The 19,688-nt window shown below is 43.4% G+C and overlaps 1 long non-coding RNA gene across 1 annotated transcript; it reads right to left on the bottom strand.

Annotated features, from left to right (window-relative positions):
* Positions 1-1,594: 1,594 nt before the first annotated feature.
* LOC307216470 lies at positions 1,595-4,608 on the bottom strand. Its single transcript, XR_013839101.1, has 3 exons — positions 4,497-4,608; positions 3,197-3,457; positions 1,595-2,060 (listed from the first exon to the last, which is right to left on the bottom strand). It is a non-coding gene; the product is annotated as an uncharacterized lncRNA (long non-coding RNA).
* Positions 4,609-19,688: the final 15,080 nt, after the last annotated feature.

Raw genomic sequence — 19,688 nt, 5'->3', positions numbered from 1 at the left:
CTTAATGAAAAGCATCTGAGAAAGCTGCCAATTGTGATGCATTCATCCAGCAGAGATCTCTAAATCGGTCTGCTTCTACTGTTCATCTGAGGGGGAGCCACATCAATAATCAACATGCAAAACAAATCAAGGATAACAAGTGAAGCTGAGGCAGGGCTGCAACAGCATATGCCTCTAAAAGAGTAACACTAATCATGGGCTTAAAGATATATGTCAGGGGTTCAGGAGCAGAGGCACAGGGAGGAGAGGAGATGGAGAGTGAGGGGGAGGAATCTGAGGGGAGCGTAGGCGAAGAGGACAGTGGACCGAGGGATTCCATGAGCCTCTCCAGCGAATCGGAAGATTCACAGAAGGGGGCGCCAGTGGCCAGGGGTAGGGGGTTCCCAAGGGGAACGCCCCAGGAGCAAGGGGGGAGCAGGGACTCCCAGAGCAGTAGTTGGAAATCAGGACCAGCTTCCCCACCAGAGCAGAGTGGGAGGGAAGAGTCCCAAGGATCGGGGCCAGTGCATTCCCCACCAGGGAGAGAAGATAAGGCAGGGCTGACCACACCTCCATCGGAGAGTCAGACAACGGAGGGGAGGTCAGATCCGGCCAGTATCCCGGAAGAGGGAAGCAGTGACAGAAGTAGTGTAACGGTCAGGAGGAAGGTCACTGGGTTGGCACGAGAGGCAAGTTCAAATGTACAGGAGCGCGGGACAGCAGAGAGTGAGGATTGGGAACCGGGTCCTAAAGCACGCCGGAGGGAGGGGGAGGAGCTAAGCGACTCAGCGTCGGAAGAGTCCAGAAAGGGCAATGCCCCAGCGGGCAGGAGGACCCAGAGGAGGAGAGAGCAGCGTAAAAGGTGGAGCAGGGCTAGGATCTTAAACTGGTGTCATAGGGGAGGAGACTCAGACGGTACTTCGCCGGTCTAGGCTTTAAGACGTAGAGCTGCGCGCTACGGCTTTGAAATGGAAACTAATCCTCAATAAAGACTTTTGTACATAACGACAGCCTAGCGTTGGTCCTCTGTGAGCTGGGACCTAGAGGCAGCTCTGACAATATGCAACTCAAGGTGGCCAGAGCTGCCTCTACTGTAACAGCAACATGGTTTCCCATCACCTGAGATGCCACCATGGTTATGGCTTCACATTGAGTAGGGTTCACTTTTTCTGGCATAATGCCGCTTCCAGTTTCATTTTCAGGCAATATTAGATGCCCTAGATCAGACCATGGTCCAGAACCCAGAAAACGGATGTCTTTAGCTATCTTCATCAGCCTGCAAGTCACAGAATTCATTGTCCCACTCAGGTCAACTAGGGCACCATGAGCAGCAAGGGCTTCAGATTTGTTTGGAGCAGTAATGAAGGGCAAGCTTGTTAACACAGCCACCTTAGCAGCCATCTTCTCAGGATAACCAATTCTTGTATTCATCTGAATACAACAAAAGTGCCAACAGCTCTGATAAGATCCTAGTGATTCCATGTCTGACTCGCTGCACCTAAGCACTAAATTCCTGCCCAAGGGGAAAGGGAACTGCATCCCTTATAATAGAATTTAAGATTGGGAAAATGTGAAACTGGGGGAACCAAAATTGACAGATTTGTCCATCCCTAGTTACAACAAAATCAATAAAGGATATTTTGGCACCTTAAAGACCAACTATTTTAAATGATACAAGATTTTGTAGGCTTGAATCCATCCGGTGCCAAGAAATCTCATCCGTGAAAGCTTATGCCAGCAGTAGACTATAATTCCCATCAGCCTCAGTCACTGTGGTCAATGTTGGGGATGGTGGGAGTCCCAAAAATATCTGGAGGGCATCACATTGACTACCTCTGTCTTATGCCACAATAATAAAAAAAAAGATCTTTAATGTGCCACATAACTCTTTGTTCAAAATGGAAGGAGTTGCAATATTTCACTAATGAACAAAAGTTGCAGGAAAATTTTCTGAGAAGTCAGAGTTCTAGCATTATGTTGTAATACTGGTGTAACTATGAAGAATTCTTTGTGCAGCACTTATCTGAACCAATACAAAAGGGCAAAAGTATTTTGTAAACACACCACCACATGATACATTCCTGGAAGACAAGGAGAAAGCAGGAATCAAAAGGACAGCTGCAGCAGGGTGAAGATCAATAGCAAAAAAAAAAATTGTTTGCTTCTCAGTTTCTGTGGAATATGCTTTTTCAGATCTTCATACTGTACTTCCCATTATATTTTACCTCTCTCTCTGATGCAATTTGTGTGGCTGCAACCAACTGATTTTGTTGTTGTTGTTGTTAGAAACACCAGTCTCCCAAGGCTATATTAACATTTTATGAGGTTTTGTATTCCCGTGGGAGTAAAATGATTCCACAGTCCACCTTTAAAACAGAAGTCTGAAAAACAGTAACTTATAAATAGAAGTTTTGGCCAAGCATGCTGTGTCTTCAATCAAGGTGTTTCATGAAAATATTTTCTATTCAAGCTGCTTGATGTTGACATCTATATTGTAGTTTGTTAAGTTGCAGTACCTTGTGAGGTCTGAACCAAGAAACTGTAGTTTGTGCACTACTTGAAAACTAGGTTATCAGGATCTGATCCTGGAAGATCCAGGCTTGATCCCAGTTACTTCCCAGAGAGTCAGAGGCAGCAGATACTCATGGTAGGTCTTATATTAAGGCGGGACTGGTCACCTATTCTTTCAGAAGTAATCTGTCAAAGGCCACATGCCACTTGTGTAGGATGAGAGCCCAAAGTGGGCAGTTTGCAGGATTGCATAGCAAACTTGTTCACTTACACCCCATATCTCCCCTCCTTTCTCTGCTCCCCCTCCCTCTCTCCATCCAGTTTACATTCTCATACTGACTTTCCCTCCTTCATTAACACAGATTACAAGTGACTGTTTACAGTTGGCTTTCCTTCCATTGTTTTGTCCATTTCCATTTCCCCCTTTCTACCGTCCCCCCTCCCCACCCCAGGCTTCCCCAACCCTCCAGTTTCCTGCCAAGTATTTTTCGCCCAGCCTTATTGTGTAGCAGCTACATCTTCTCTACCTCTCTATCCCTATCATCACATTCACAAAACAGGAGAAGAAATGACCCCAAGGAGGTGAACTGGGCAGCTATAGTGAACCTCCAGTGTCCCAGAGAACTGCATTAAATTAGACTGGTGGCAACAGGTTCCCAAACACTGCACTTGGGCATGCATGTAATGGATCAGTTTTAGGACTTACTGGTGTGACCTTGACCATTTATCCTGAAAGTTATTATGTGTTCTATGTTCTTGAGCAGACTTCTTGAATCCGATAGATCTTGGTTAATCAAGTCACATGAATATTGTCATGCAACCAGACAGGTTTCTTAGGGTCCTTGGAGATTATGCCAAAGAATGTGCTGTCAGTTGACCCATCAAAGATCCTATAGAGAAGCAGCTTGTCCCTTCCAAACATTATTTCTCTGCAAAGTTGTTTCCAAGCTGAACAAGTGTTGTAAGTCTGCAAATGAAAAAAGCTGATTATTTGGGGTTGCATTTTCCACCTTGCTCAGGATGAAAGTGTAATTCAGATTATTTGCAGCTGGACAGCTGGAAATCCACACCCCTTCTACCAGCATCTTTTCCTTTGCTAATGCCTACAAGATGATGATACGTTTATATGTTTGAAAGGTAGACTTCTTTGATAAAAAGTATGTTCCACTGAAATTTATAGCTTTCACATGCAGACCAGATGAACTAGAAATAGCAATCTGGCAAATATGATCTCTCTCAAAATAATGCTTGACTCATTCTGTGATTGTTATTTCAAGTTTCAAACCCCAAATATTTATAAATTTGTTTTTATTGTGCTTCTTGCCATATTGGTACGCTAGCCTGTGTACAGCACATTGTCAGAGCAGCAAAAGATACGTCTTTGAAAGTCCACACCTCTAAAATAAACACCTTTTAAAACCAGTTGTTTTGGGACTACAATTCCCATCATCCCTGACCACTGGTCCTGTTAGCTAGGGATGATGGGAGTTGTAGTCCCAAAACAGCTGGAGGGCCAAGTTTGGCCATCACTGAGGTAAAGGCATGACTTTACTACAATATATTTTATTTCTCCTATCAATGGGGAGCCTGATCCAATCATGTGTGAATGAGTGTGAGAGAGCAAGCGTTCATCTCATTGTCAGAATCTGACAGGAAGAGATGGTGAGTGGGAGACCACGCTCCAAATTCACACTCGGAGAAAGGAGTTTGGAAGCTGACGAAAGCCACTTCTGTTAAAATGACTTTTATTATAAAGGAGGAACAGAATAACTTTTCTCTGGCATAAAACGCCCTTGCAATACCAAAATCCTGTCTTGTGCAATAAACTAATACTGCAGTCATTTCCCCCAGTCCAGTTCCTTAGGATGTCGTGACGTTCCCTGGCTGTTCCTGTGAATGTTATGTTGCTCCTTGGCATCGCTGCTAGCCAAATCCCAATTCACCTTACAGCTCTTCTCTCTCCCGTCATTATTTTTCCTCCCTGCCTCTATCTACCACAGTCACACCTGGAACTTGGCTGCAGGGTCCCCTCACTGAATGTGCTTCACAAACGCACAGCAATACTTTCTTCCTCCTTCCTAGCCCACCCTTCCTGCTCTTCTCTTCTCTTCCCCCTTCCCCTGCCTAACTGCCCCATTGTCACTTTCCCAACATTCTGATTCCCTTGGCAACAGTTGCCATGACTGCCCAGAACTCTCTCGCCCTCAGCTAGTACATACACACACACACACACACACACACACACACACACACACACACACAGACACCTATCCCCTGTTTTTCCCCAGGCAACTAGCCTTATGAAATACACGAAAACCGAAACAGAAATCTTAAATGAGCTCATTTGAAAATATGACTATACCTATGGCATCTGTCCCAGGGCATTTCCAGGTGGAGGTTTCATATTGCAAAGGGGTTGTTCAAATGTCGTCACGACAGCAGCTAGGGTGTGGTGTTAGCGTTGAATTATCTGCAGAAAGAGTAAATCCAGATTAAATGGGGGAAATCCAGGCTGGCATTTTGATGGCAATGATGTCATGTGAAGCCTACAAAAAAATAAATAAATGCATGAGGTGTGCCTATCCCACAAGAAACACCCACCTGGAAGCACCCGGAAATACATTTAAAAAGTGTGGCTTAACAAAAGTTTCCCAGGTTCTTTAACTGAGCAATTTCGGAGTTCAACCAGGGAGAGCTATTGATTAACACTCATGTTCTGCAACTGTTTGTGAGCCTGTTTTTGTAAGCCTGACAGTTTGTTATCTGGATGTGTTTTGCTCATTAGCCTTAGGTCAGTGTGAAGGGTCTTTCCAAGATAACACAATGTACTTTGAAACCTAAAAAATAGTAAGGGCAGGTTTTATCTCTGGACTCTTTGAAGAAAATTAGGAGAAAAGTATCATGAACAAAATGCGCATAAGCAGAAATCAGGATTTGGCAATCTCTTTTAGAGGTGATGGTTTTTTCCACTTTTGTAAGTTGCAGACCATAAGTAAATTATGAATTTTGTTCCTTGGGCACATTCTAAACACGGCAGCATTAGTTAAGAAGCTCCTTAAAGCAGTAGTGCAGTCCCTTGGGGAAGCAAACAGAACAAGGTTAACTTTCTTGCTTAGATGCTTTGAAGACAAAACTGCTTGTGTCGGCTGTTGCCCATGAAATCTCATGCTAAATTAAAACCAATTTGTCACAAAGATGCTGTAGTCGGCTATCGCACTCTGAAATCCCAAATACACAGGGCTGATATTTCCTTGCGATTTTGGTCAGCTCCTTCGCTTCCTCTCAAATTATCCTGTCAATGCTATGGAACAGTTCACAGGCCAGGAAGGTCCCCGAAGATTGTTTAACGCAACCTCTTCCCTCAGGCAGATTCCTCCAAACATTCTTGGACGTTCCCATTCCACCTCATGATGAGCGTGGTGTATTATAAGGCGAAAGCTAGAACGGTTCCCTAAGGCAGGGAGGCCTGCTTGATTCAAGGGATGCATTATTCAAGTACAAAAGTGCTTGACTAGAACATCACAACTACTATTCCATTCTAAGGCAGTTTTTGTACACCTGTTTTTTTTGGGGGGGGGGGTTGTGCAGCATGAGAACAGTCCACCGTGGCTCCCTTTTGAGAATCTATAAAACAACCATCTTGCCTGGGTGATCAAATAATCTTTTCATTGACGCCAAACTTGTGTTAGGGATTCTCTGAGTCTGACAGCTTATCCTCACTGAGAGGAAATTACTTGAACCATTAAACGAATTCGCCAAAGGATGAGTGCAAAAGAAATATCTTTCACGGGCCTGAATGGAATCATTTTTAAAAAACATTGCCATCTGTATCACCCGAACTTTCCACAGCAAACCAAAACTGTTCTGCACGTAATTATCTTGGTCTTAGGTAGGTGAGAATGGAGGTGGGAAAGAGGAACACGGCAACAGAATGGCACATTGTGCTGTCACGCACATGTTTTTTGCTCCCTGGTAATCGACATGGCAGCAGGTGACAGCAACTTATGGCAGGCAATTAAAGTGTGGCTGCAGAGTGTCAAAACTGGATACCTAGCTTGCAGCTGCCCCAGATTTGATCTCCAGTCTTTGAACTTCAAGAAAATAGTTTCCTTAAGTCCTAAGAAAAGTGCTGCGTTATTCCTTTAAATTCTAGCTTTGGAAGTGTGCTTACTATTCATTTATTCCTAGGGTCCAGGAGAATTTTTAACCATCCTGTCTATTTCCCTACTGCACTCCTATATTCAGTGTAGGTGATATCATTCAGTGTAAGTAGGAACAAGCAAAGCATAAAGGTAAAGGTAAAGGTACCCCTTCCCGTATGGGCCAGTCTTGCCAGACTCTGGGGTTGTGCGCCCATCTCACTTAAGAGGCCAGGGGTCAGCGCTGTCCGGAGACACTTCCAGGTCACGTGGCCAGCGTGACATCGCTGCTCTGGCGAGCCAGAGCCGCACACGGAAACGCCGTTTACCTTCCCGCTGGTAAGCGGTCCCTATTTATCTACTTGCACCCGGAGGTGCTTTCGAACTGCTAGGTTGGCAGGCGCTGGGACCGAGCAGCGGGAGCGCACCCCGCCGCAGGGATTCGAACTGCCGACCTTTCGATCGGCAAGTCCTAGGCGCTGAGGCTTTAACCCACAGCGCCACCTGCGTCCCCGCAAAGCATACCATGCCCCAAACAAGTTTCATTTAAAATAAAAAAAAATAAAAATTGCTTCATAGATGAAACCAGGCCACATGTGCCCAAAGTTTAAACAAGCAAAAAGGGATATCAGTCATTCTAACCTGGGAATGTGGAAGTCCTCAAATATGGAGAAATTGCTGAGATGCTTCCAAGTACCATCTCCAATGGTAGGGGTTTTGTGATCTTTGCTTAGTAGTTTCCCACACACAGTCAGCTGTGATCCCACTTACTGCCTGAATGTGGCCTTCAACGGGGGGGGGGGGGGAGTTTCCCACTACTAATCTATTGGCTGCAGGAGCTGTATACTCATTGCACCTCCTCCACTCTGAATTAATTGTAGAAAAGATCAAGCATGTTCGCATTAGTATTATTCTAAAATTCAAAAGCTCTTCAGAGAAGAGCAAAAGCACGTGATCATTCATGCTCCAAAGAATATGGAAATAGCAAGTAAAGACCTTAACTTTAATGTCATGTGAGCTGTAAACATCTTCTACAATTAGCCACATGCTTCTTCTAGCTTACAACTTTAACTCCATGGACCCATATTTTGCCTTTTTCTTTTAAGACTCAGTTCTAGTATGTTGCAATTTAGGTCTGAAGCTGAGGTCAGGGGTAAATATCACAACTAAAAGAGAGAGGGGAAATAAACTCTCCTCAGCCCTTTCAAAAGCTTAAGGAAGTTTAATTGTTTTCACCTGTAGCAACAGGAAGGTAAGGAACCAAATGAATTCTGCTGGGAAATCAAAATCTGGGGACCACCACAGAAAAGACTCTGTTCCTGATGCTGCCGACCTTTCTTCAGATAGTGGTATCTCTTGGAGCAGAGCCTCTCCTAAAGAAATCAGCATTATGGTTAGGTTTACATGGGGTAAGGTTGTTTAAGGCTTCAAAGATCAGTGTCAGGGATTGAATTGCACTCAGAAACCAACATGAAGACATCAAATATCATTCATCACCAGAGGCATGTACTCAAAATTTTGGGTTCCTATTAAAAGCCTGTTTGCTGCTCGGGGGGGGGGCTGCTGTTTTTAAATGTTTTTCAAGGGCAGTCCTGTGTAAAGTGCATGTTATTAGAAAAAGGATTTTCTTGCTGATCAGGTAGGGCTGGGGGTAACCCTGATCTGAAATCCTGGAGAGCTGCGGGAGTGTAGAAAATACTGAGCTTGATGGATCAATGGTCTGACTTGGTGGAAGGCAGCTTCCCATGTTTCTCATTTTAATCATTCTCTATATACATACCTTGCTTTGCATGAAATCTGTGTATGTCAATTATCTATTCTTGCATTAGCCTGCCCTCTTGTGGTATTCTTAGCTTCAGAACTGACAACTCATCTGGCAATTAGGTTATATCCTGATACACTTTAAAATCAACGTTCATTCTTCTTTCTCCAAAAGCTCCAGGCCAAATTTTCACTGACTTTATAGCCCTCCTAGCAGGTGAACTGATTAACGAACTCAGCACTAATACAGATGTCTTTCCACCTGAGCTTCAGGTGGCCTCTCCATCTTCCTGCATTTGCATGTTTGCTCAGGTTTGTTGGTTTTGGTTTGTAGTCATAACTACCTTTTCAATAGTTAGTAAAACTGCTTGGGGGCAGGGGTGAACATGTCACATTACAGGGGTCAGTCCTGTGCAATTGGCTTATGTTGCAAATAGGAAAAATCAGATTTCTGGGATTTGATCCTGAAGAGAAGACTACAGTTCCTCTTCTGGTGTCCCACTCATGTGATGAAAAAAGTGGGGAGAGATCGCAGCAGTCCCCACTCATAGAATAATATGTGCACATAGTCCTCTATTGCACGAATGGCAAATGTGCCACTGACTGGGCACCTGTTCACCTATACAAAACCACCTGTACCTTCAGGTGTTTGCATGGGGCCTCCTGTCAGAATCAGTACATGAAAGGAAAGGATCCATAGGGTCATTAATCTTGTGAGCAGAGCCCCTGAAGGGGGTGGTACATATGTGTGGAATATGGCAAGTGGAATTTCTCAGTGGGGTTAATAACTCAAAGTTGTGTATGTCATGCACAGCCTAAGCCTTCAAAAAGAACACTCTCTTTTTTGTTCTCATAGTAGATGTGTTACTCTCTTGCAGAAAGGGAGGAGCAAATATCCCCATTTCCTTCTGCAATAGCATTTATCTTCTTAATCTTGGTAGAACTGATTTTTCTTTTGTTTCAAACCCATGACGATAAAGTACATAGTATCTCAGACATTTAAAAACAACGAATAAAGTATCTAAACTTGCATACTGTGTAACAGTATGTAAAGCTACTTTTGAATGTCATTCACTAGCCAACTACCAGACTGTGGAATGTGACTAAAATAGATTTGTTCCTGTCCTGCATTTGCCAACACAGGTGGGTGGATTAAATTATCCTCTAACTAGCAAGACCAAGGAGCTTTCCAATAGGTCAGAAAAGGTTGCTAAGAGAGTAGGAAGCTGTCCAGCTATAGAGTCACATGTAGCTGAGACAGATAAGATGGTACACCAGGATTGTCTATGCACCACTTGCATTAGTAGAAAGAGCGATCGACTCACAGCACCGCGCTACCCCCGTCACGCTCCGGAGCCCCTTATGGGGTCCCTTTGCAGTTTCGGGGGCGCTGATGGTGCCCGCCGAGTCCCACGGCCACAGGCTATCGCTGCCTGTGGTTTTCTGGCAAGGGTCTCCGCTTCGCCGTAGCGGACGACCCGTTTCTGCGGAGCTTCCCCTTCACAGACAGAATGGGACCGCCATTGTCGTTCGTGCCGCCTCCGGAAGTTCCACTTGCATTAGTTCTGGCCCCCCAACTAACCCTGCCCCTCAACTCCTTCCTGGAACATCAGCTGGGTCCTGATCAAGACAATGTGTTTGGCCATTGCCCTCTTTCCCAAAGGTCTTGTTCCTTGTGGTCTAAGACTCTGCTTGAGCACCCTTTCATCTCTTTTCTCAGGATTGTGGGGATAATTTGGGGATGAGAGGTGGAACCAACCAGAATGCATTTGCCCCCTAAAATCTGGAATCCCTACAAGTGTGGCACTTTCCTTGGTGGTATATGAGGAGGTTTATGAGTCTCCACTGGCCCCCTCTTGATTCCCATATAGGAATTAGGGCCAACAATGGGACCCTCCTCTGAGCAGGAAGATCTTTCCCGGATTTAGTTGTAGTTCCTGTAGGGCAGAGGTGGAAACTTTTTTCAGCCTCTTGAGCAACCTTGCAAGGGCCATATGCTAGTAGTGGCTGAGGCCATAGGCAAAAGTGGGACAGATATGGCTCTTACATTTATACAACAGGTTGTACATTCCCAAGGCAGAGGTTTCCATGTACACTCACAACTCTCCATACAAGCAAGCAAGAGGCTCAATGACACATTCCAAGCAAGAAGCAAGCTTAGCTCAAGGACACACTCCAGCTGGGCCAAAGCTGGTAAGGGATTAGGGGAAGAGGATGTGACATAGGAAGTGGGTGGGGCCTAAGGAAAATCCTGGGATTCAGACAGAAAGTTTTAGAGGATGATGCTGGCCCCCCAGGCCTGAAATTCCCCACCCCTTTAATAGAGCATTACCATTTTGCTGTCATCAAAGTTGGTGGTAACACCAAAATTGCCCTTTACAGTGGTACCTCTGGTTACGTACTTTATTCGTTCCAGCGGTCCGTTCTTAACCTGAAACAGTTCTTAATCTGAAGCACCACTTCAGCTAATGGGGTCTCCCGCTACTGCCGCGCCGCAGCCGCATGATTTCTGTTCTCATCCTGAAGCAAAGTTCTTAATGCGAGGTAATATTTCTAGGTTAGCGGAGTCTGTAACCTGAAGCGTATGTAACCTGAAGCATATGTAACCCGAGGTACCACTGTACCTTTTGCTTTTGCTTTTGATCAATTTTATCTGTTTCCATTTTATCTTAAGTTGTTTTGAGTTTTGTTTTTTATAAATAATAATAATTATAATAATTTATTATTTATACCCCGCCCATCTAGCTGGGTTTCCCCAGCCACTCTGGGCAGTTTCCAGCAAAACACTAAAATACAATAACCTATTAAACATTAAAAGCTTCCCTAAACAGGGCTGCCTTTAGATGTCTTCTAAAAGTTTGGTAGTTATTTTTCTCTTTGACATCTGGTGGGAGGGCTTTCCACAGGGCGGGTGCCAATACCGAGAAGGCCCTCTGCCTGGTTCCCTGTAACTTGGCTTCTCGCAGCGAGGGAACCGCCAGAAGGCCCTCAGTGCTGGACCTCAGTGTCCGGGCAGAACGATGGAGGTGGAGACGCTCCTTCAGGTATACTGGACCGAGGCCGTTTAGGGCTTTAAAGGTTAGCACCAACACTTTGAATTGTACTCGGAAACGTACTGGGAGCCAGTGTAGGTCTTTCAAGACCGGTGTTATGTGGTCTCGGCGGCTGTTCCCAGTCACCAGTCTAGCTGCCGCATTCTGGATTAGTTGTAGTTTCCGGGTCACCTTCAAAGGTAGCCCCACATAGAGTGCATTGCAGTAGTCCAAGCGAGAGATAACCACAGCATGCACCACTCTGGTGAGACAGTCCACAGGCAGATAGGGTCTCAGCCTGTGTACCAGGTGGAGTTGGTAGACAGCTGCCCTGGACACAGAATTGACCTGTGCATCCATGGACAGCTGTGAGTCCAGAATGACTCCCAGGCTGCGCACCTGGTCCTTCAGGGGCACAGTTACCCCATTCAGGACCAGGGAGTCCTCCACACCTACCCGCCTCCTGTCCCTCAAAAACAGTACTTCTGTCTTGTCAGGATTCACCCTAAAGCTGTTAGCTGCCATCCATCCTCCAACCGCCTCCAGACACTCACACAGGACCTTCACCACCTTCACTGGTTCCGATTTGAAAGAGAGGTAGAGCTGGGTATCATCTGCATACTGATGAACACCCAGCCCAAACCCCATGATGATCTCTCCCAGCAGCTGCATGTAGATGTTGAAAAGCATGGGGGAGAGGACAGAACCCTGAGGCACCCCACAAGTGAGAGCCCAGGGGTCGGAACACTCATCCCCCCCCACCACTTTCTGGACACGGCTCAGGAGGAAGGAGCGGAACCACTGTATAACAGTGCCCTCAGCTCCCAGCCCCTCAAGACGGTCCAGAAGGATGTTATGGTCGATGGTGTCAAAAGCCACTGAGAGATCCAGCAGAACTAGGAAACAGTTCTCACCTTTGTCCCTAGCCCGCCGGAGATCATCAACCAGTGCGACCAAGGCAGTTTAAATCCCATGATGAGGCCTGAATACCGACTGGAAGGGATCCAAATGGTCCGGTTCTTCCAGACGTGCCCAGAGTTGTTCAGCAACCACTCGCTCCTTTCCCCACCTTTCCCAAGAATGGAAAATTTGAGACTAACAAATGTAATAAATAATAATAGCTCATATAATCTTCTTTTTCTCAGTAATAAAAAATAAAACATCAGACCTGTTATCATTACAGGTACACACTTGTAACAGGCCTGTATCTATAGCTTTTCAAAAGTAGCTGTCATGTTGAAGAGAGGAGAAGCCTATTTATTTATAAAATACATCTAATACATAGTAAAACCATGTGAAATATTGTTAATTATCTCCCCTCCCCCATGGTTTCCGAAATGTGAGGAGCAAGTGACTTTTTGGTCTCACTCATCTACTGAAATACAGAGTGCATCCACTGAAGTCTCAGCGGAGTTAATTCCCTCTTCAAATTAAATTTAGTTTAATCCAATAAAGAGTTTTCGAAGGAATATTCTCTTTCTATATCAGGATGTTGGTTAACATTGGCCAAAGAGGTTAGGTCTTTTTGTATAAATAATATGTCCCTGGGGCATTGCTTACATTCCAGTTTAGTACCGTGCCATCAACATAGTACCCAGAAACCTCTGTAATTGGATGAATTGAGCAGTTTTGTAACACCAAGCACTTAATCTGGTTTGATCTATGCACATAAACATAGCCTTGGAAGTTGCATATGATTTAATTTTAGCAGGAAATTAAATAGACATGAAGAGCTCATCCTTTCTGGGAGTACTACAGTCACTTCTCAACATCATCAGCATAATGACGTGAGCGCTGCTTTTCTGTTGCTGAAGATCCCTGAACAGAGCCCTTCTAGCCACTTCTAAATATGTGCAGAAAAGCCTGAATTGTGGCCATACTGACTTCCAAATAGCAAGTAAAAGATCCAATATTAAATATTAGTTCCTATTAAACAGAATCAGATACCAAATGTCAAGTGTAAATAATCAAACCCTGACAACATTTTTTTTAAAAAAACCTGATGGCCATTATAAAATTACTTTAGGCTATATATGAATCTCTGAGAATACTGGAAAAGTTGTTTAGTATCCTGGTGGTGCTAATCAGAGAAACTTGAAAACCATACCTCGGTTTGGGAATATTCTACAGCCTACAGCATGCTCCCCTTCTCCCTCCTCTCCACATGAGTAAAATATCACAGCTCCTCATGAGCCTCAAGTAATTTTTCACTCTATTTTCTCTGCATGGAAAAGGATGTCCCCTTGCTCTCCACTGTCAAAGCATCTGCACTGGGGATTGCCACAAAATCTAGGGAGATCTGAAGATTGAAGTCCCAAGTGACAGTATGGATAAGATATACAGTAATTTGCGCACCCTGGGACCTTTGGGTGAATGATAGATTATAAATACTTTTAAGAAACCAAATCAAATTAAATAATTAAATTCAGCTGCTGGGCATGGAAGCCATTTTTAAGTTTCCACTCAACTAGCAAATTGCAGGAAAAAAGTTGGGCTCCACATATTCTTGGTGGCCACAGTGTTATCAAAATAGGAGCAAACGGAAAGTGCCCAATAAACTCATCCTTTCATACAAAGTCTGCTGTGAGCCAAGATATCAGTGAAAAACTGAGGCATTTCCCCTCCTCACCTCCACTTACATAAGCAAACCTAAGTTTGTCACAATTGCAATGTAGAGCTGTAGCCAATCAGAGCACCCCAAACATAGAGCTGAAGCAAATTAGGTCACACTGCTGAGCATATCTGTGTGACGCTTGTGTTTACAAAAACTTATTTGTTGCATTTGTAGTCTACATTTTAGTGTTGTCAGAGACTGAGATCTCCTGAGAATAGCTTTTTCCTTAGAATGTGGGAAGCCAGCAGATTGACCATTGAATTTCATAGGGTGACAAGGCCACTACTCTCAAATGTATTGGCTCTATCATTGAGCTTTGCTTTGACAAATAACAACAGGAGTGATTCTCCATGTTTTTAGCCTTTTAATGTTTTTTCCTCTTTTAATTAAAAATGGATCAAAATGTTCAAAAGCATGGTTGAGTTAAAGTCAATAGTCAATATAAACAGAAGTCATTTCCCTTCTCTTAAAACATCTTTGGCACATGCCATGAAAGTGTAATTTACTGAAATGTAACTTGTGTACCTTTTCTTTTTTAAAAAAAGAAGCACTGCAAATGCATAGCAAATACATATTTTAAAAATGAAGAGCAGAGCAGCTGCCCCCATGAATCTGAGAAAATTGTAATAACTTTGCTTACTACAGGAAGAACTTGGATTTTACATACAATATAAAAGTGTTCTGTGTAAAAGAGCTTTGTGGTGCCATTAGTAACATGTGCTTAGCATTTACCATGGCAACTGCTACTTCAGTAACAAGGAGCAAGCTGAGATCTCCTAGAATTTAGCACACAAGTTTTCATCAATTTCCTATATGCCTGTAATGTGTAACTAACGGCTAACTGAATTTTGTACTATACACAAAGGAGAAAAATTAGTTTCCAATGGGCTGGAATGTTTTGAAGGCTAAGAGACAGTCCTTCAAAATCAGGTATGTTCCTGAAAGGACCAGCTGCTCATCTTGCCACTGTGGAAAACCGGCTTTTGCACATCCTTTCCCAACTTTGTACCCTACAAATGTTTTGGACTCCAACTCCCATCAGCCCCACTGAGCCTGCCCAATGGCCAGAGATGATGGGAGTTGTAGCTCAGCAATATCTAGAGAGCACCAGGTTGGGGAAGGTTACCTTAGAGCACAGTTAGCCAATGGGATGTCATCCAGAGAAGGAGCATAGCTCTTAAGGGGGAAGGCTATAGCTCTGGAGTTAGCGCATCTCTTATGTATGCAAAAAGTCCCAGGTTCAATGTAATTTCGTTGTCAATATTTGTTTTTGAAAGCATTACTAGTTTTATCTGTGCTTTATTGATGACTGCTTTATGTAAAACAATTTTGTGGATTTTAGCTGTGTTTTATCAACAATTCTATTATGCACATTACTTGGAGAGTTTTGTGATTAAGTGGTTTATGAATCTAAATAAGCAAAAATAAATCCCTAGCATGCTTAGTGAAGGCTGGAAAAGACTCCTGCCTCAGACCCTAGAGCAGGGGTAGGCAACCTAAGGCCTGGGGCCTGGATGCGGCCCAATCGCCTTCTCAATCCAGCCTGTGGATGGTCTGGGAATCAGCATGTTCTTACATGAGTAGAATGTGTGCTTTTATTTAAAATGCATCTCTTGGTTATTTGTAGGCATAGGAATTCGTTCATTATTATTATTTTCAAAATCTAGTCCTGCCCATCACATGGTTTGAGAGACGGTGGACTGGCCCATAGCTGAAAAAAGTTGCTGACCCCTGCCCTAGAGGGCCATTGCCAGTCAGGGTCAACCGTATAGAGTTAGAGGATTCATTGGTCTGACTTACTGTAAGGCAGCTTCCTATGTTCAGATCTTGTTGGACTACAACTTCCATCAAAACCCCAAACTCACAACTCCTTTGTCCCCAAACGGAGGAGAGAATTTTGGATGCCAGTTTTGCAGAATAGAATTTTCTTTGTTGCTTACCTCAGCTGGGGGCGGGGTCTATCACTAAACCTATTTTGCCACTTGCAAATAGGTTGGGGGATTTGGAGAGGCAATTTTTTTGCTCAGAGCTGCAGAAGTAGTAGTCTGAAGAGGTGGCTTTGCCTGGGATGGTTGATCATGTAACAGCTTGCTTGCGGTCATTTCTCTCACAGCACAAGCCTAGGCATATCTACTCTGATGTAGTATGAAGACATTTACTCAAAGCTAAATGTTATAGGCGACGTGGGTGGTGCTGTGGTCTAAACAACAGAGCCTAGGGCTTGCCGATCGGAAGGTTGGCGATTTAAATCCCCGCGATGGGGTGAGCTCCCCTTGCTCGGTCCCAGCTCCTGCAAACTTAGCAGTTTGAAAGCTCATCAAAGTGCAAGTAGATAAATAGGTACTGCTCTGGCAGGAAGGTAAATGGTGTTTCCATGTGCTGCTCTGGTTTCACCAGAAGCGGCTTAGTCATGCTGGCCACATGACCCGGAAAAACTGTCTGTGGACAAACATCGGCTCGCTCGGCCAGTAAAGCGAGATGAGCGCCGCAACACCAGAGTCGTTCGCGACTGGACTTAACTGTCAGGGGTCCTTTATCTTTACCTTTAAATTTTACAAGGTTACAACCTCAATCTCTCTATTTCCTACATGTGTCTACACCTGCAATAAAGAATATCTAATGCTGTAGGTATCCGTTATACCGGAATGCCTTTCCCCACACTAACTTCAATACTGTATGTTTCTAACTTGTACATAAATGAAAACTTTTGTTCCTCTGGGTTAAGAACAGCAAACTTTTTAAACTGGTGGAAATAAAAGCAATGGTGCCCTCTAGTGATTTGCCAAGCACTGAGCAGAGCTGTATAATAATGCATCCTAGGGAATTTAATCCAGGGCCATAAATGGATTAGAATTTACTGATTTGTTGCATAACAGATAGCAGTACTGTGCAATTCTCACTGCACTGTATCTTTCATAAATTGCAGAATATCATTGTGATCTGTCAAATTACAATTTGTCTATATCACAGTCCTGGTTATTCAAATCAGTTCTGAGAACACTTACAAGTGTTAATCTGAAAGAGTCCCCCCCCTCCAAATCCATATATGAAAGGTATTTCACTCCTCATAAATTAAATAAGATATATCAGCTGAATCTATTTTGTTGGAGATGCAGAAAATTAAAAGCGGATTATATCACATTTTCTGGAGGTGCATCAAAATAAGAAATTTCTAGGGCAAAGTCCTTAACACAATACAAAGAATAGACCATATCAAGAAATCCAAAATATTTACTTTTTTGTTTACTAAAAACAAAAGTGAGAGACATAGACTTGCAGCTTGTTTCCAGCTTACTTCTGAGAGCTAAGATATGTATGGCACAATTATGGAAAGAAGAAAGACCCCATACATTAAGAGAGTGGATACAGAAGTCCTGGGAAACTGTTTTGTTAACTAAATCGATCTACCAAAGGAAATAATCAATTAAGCAACAAGAAGATAAATACATGAAAAATAGGCACTTAAAAAAAATACTGGAACACAGAAACAATCTAAAACAATTGTGCTTATGTGGAAATCAGAAGTTGTCCCTGCACTATAAAAAATCATTGTGTGTTAATTTGGGCCTGGCCTCCTCCATCCCAATCCTAAATACTGTACACATTATTTTTAAAGGAGTATTTGTTCATGTGTACACATACATAAATTGGAAGAGGAGAAGTAGTAAAATTATATACAGGAAAGTTGATGGAATTTCAAAGATTCTTAACATAATGATTATTATTTGATTATATTTCACAACTCCAATGTAAACTATATCCAATTCAAATACGCTTGTATGAGATTATTTGCAAACCCTATAATTAATGTTTCTTGACTGCACTAGTTTGATTCACTTTCATAATTATCCTAGATGCTTCATAATAATTAAGTATTTAGAATAAGCGGCATATGTAAAATTAAGAGGGTTCATTCCAGAGATTTTGACACCCCTGTAGTGAATGAGACAGTGAGCTGGGTTGCCAAATCTGCTTCTCTAGCCAGCTGGTGGGCTGGACTACAATTTAGATTCCTTGTAGTTATTTAACAAGGTTGGCAATGATGGGGGAGGGACTTTTTTCTTCAGCACATTGAAGATTTCCTGCCCTCAATGAGGATCAGAGAAAACTAGGAAATGATGGCCTTTAAAGATGAAGCCCAGACCTACGAAATAAAAAGGACCAAGTGGATCAAGATATTGGCAAATTGACATGCCCTGATTATTCCTCATCAAAAATGCCTCCCTCATTCCCCAATCCAGTTGATTCCCACCCCTCTCCTGACTAAAAGCCATTCAAATACTTTACATTCCCTAACAGTGATGATGGCAATTTTAGTTCTCCTGTTGTGCACCTTTCCCTGTTGTCTACCTTTCTGGAGCAGACGAAACAGCACACACTACAGGAATACACAAGACTAGCTCATTGGGATCAGGCCAATAGCCCATCTAATCCATTACTCTGCTCCCAGAGTGGTCAACCAGGTGCCTATGGGATAATGGGAAGCCTGCAAGCAGGACCAGGGTTACTGTCATTCCCAGCAGCTGGCATTCAGGCAAACTGCCTCCAACAATGGCGGCAGAATATCATGCAACTGTGGTCCATGAACCCCTTCATTCAGAGGGTCCATGGCATGCCCCTTAAAATACAACTGAAAATCGTACAGCATCTTGCTACAACAGGCAGTAGTGTTGAGTGTCTGCCAAGAATCTCGGCAATTTTCAAGTGGTCTGTAGAGGAAAGTTTGGGAAACACTGGGTTAGACCATGCTTATTGCAAAAAGATCTCTGTTGTGGCAAGGCATGCTGGGATGAAGGAGCAACAGCTGTTTTCCCTCTCGAAATATAAAAGCCAGCAGCAATTTGGCTTTGCCACTAGCATTAACCAGAGCCCAGCAGAGAAGAGAAGCAAAGAAAAATGGAGAGATCTTTATATTAGCAGATCTGAAGTTTAATTTTAGGTGATGCACAAGGCACAGAATCTATTCAAGCCAATTCAGGTAGTGCTGGGTGCTGGGCATGTTGTTTTTTCCCCTCTGGGACAAAGGTCTGTCATTAGGCAATAAATTGAAAGGTGGTGGTCTTAAACTTTTGGAGCAGCTGCTTTTGATATTCTCTAGTATTCAAAATGTAGCCATGGTGCATATTTGTTTATTTATTTACTGTCTTTATAAATGGAGCTCAGGGTAGTTAAAGTCACGGTGTACAGTCATAAGTGCAGATGTAGCATATAGGCAACGTACCTTTTGCAATTGCCACATAACATCATTTCCTGGCCAATCCTTCAGTGTAGCAGCACCGATGTTCTGCAGCTCCCTGGCTGTTAGGATTAGGCAGGTGCCTTCATTGTATTGTTTTCCATGTCTGCTAAAAAGGTTTTTAAAGGCAAGCCTATCCGAGACACATAATTTATGATGCCGTAATAGCAGGATTTCCAATTGTGCCTTTAAGGTATGTCTTTTAATTACAGGCTGCCTTGTTGCGCCACAATCCTGTAGAAAATAAGAGATGCCCCATATTTGCACAGAACAATCCAATGCCACAGATTCATAGAAAAAGCCCTTTGTTGTTGTTGCTTTCCAAAATTCTGATCTTGTACGCTGCAGGATCCCAATGGCTTCTAGCAGCTTTCAGCTCAGCGGTCTATTAAACCCCCACCAAGTTGACTTGTGTA

The sequence above is a fragment of the Podarcis cretensis genome (assembly GCF_951804945.1).
Source record: "Podarcis cretensis genome assembly, chromosome: 5".
Classification (NCBI taxonomy): Eukaryota; Metazoa; Chordata; class Lepidosauria; order Squamata; family Lacertidae; genus Podarcis; species Podarcis cretensis.
Note: the sequence above shows the minus strand (reverse complement) of the source record. Positions and strands in the feature narration are given on the sequence as shown.